The sequence below is a fragment of the Anneissia japonica genome, unplaced genomic scaffold (assembly GCF_011630105.1).
Source record: "Anneissia japonica isolate Jap-2015-1 unplaced genomic scaffold, ASM1163010v1 scaffold287726_len2788222_cov184, whole genome shotgun sequence".
NCBI lineage: Eukaryota > Metazoa > Echinodermata > Crinoidea > Comatulida > Comatulidae > Anneissia > Anneissia japonica.
This window is the reverse complement of record NW_022705125.1, coordinates 2,452,681-2,453,257: the sequence shown is the minus strand read 5'-3', so window position 1 is coordinate 2,453,257 and position 577 is coordinate 2,452,681. Positions and strand designations below refer to the sequence as shown.

General features: G+C 34.5%; 1 long non-coding RNA gene across 1 annotated transcript in view; it reads left to right on the top strand.

Annotated features, from left to right (window-relative positions):
* Positions 1–7: 7 nt before the first annotated feature.
* Positions 8–577, top strand: part of LOC117105219 — a 719-nt gene continuing 149 nt past the window's right edge. The window contains exons 1-2 of the long non-coding RNA XR_004444871.1: positions 8–416; positions 462–530. This is a non-coding gene — a long non-coding RNA (uncharacterized LOC117105219). The remainder of the gene's footprint in view (positions 417–461; positions 531–577) is intronic.

The window sequence follows — 577 nt, the reverse complement described above, 5'->3', positions numbered from 1 at the left end:
ATTATCACACAAGTTTATCCAAGCGACGATGGAAGAGTGCGAAAAGTAGAAGTTCGTGTTCCGTCCTCAAAGAACACATATACAAGACCAATTAATGAACTTGTGTTATTGTTAGAATCTGAAATTTGAAGAACCTTTGATAATGCGAAAATAATTACAGTAGGCGAAATTGTTAAAATACTTATGTGGATGATAATATGTGTTTTTTGAATTCATATGATTTAACTGATTAGAGTATATTATGCCTTGATTCATAATTTGCATTCTTTATCGTTAGGGTGATGTGTTGCGACACATCAGGCGAGGAGTGTAATGTCTTTAACATTGTTGTTTAATGAGTTTTGGAAGTGAGCCCTCTTTGGGGCGCTTTCAGTTCAACTAGTTAAAACGGTAGTTATGGTACCTTATGTTCTGAGGTAAATATCGTTAAATTGTTAGTTTAAAACTTGCATTATTTGCAGCTGGATAGCCAGTGATCTTGGATATAGCCAGTAATCTTGGATACGTCTTGAGAGGACAGCACAGTTTATGTAAGAAAGATAGGGTACATGCATATATCCTTGATATATTTAGTACT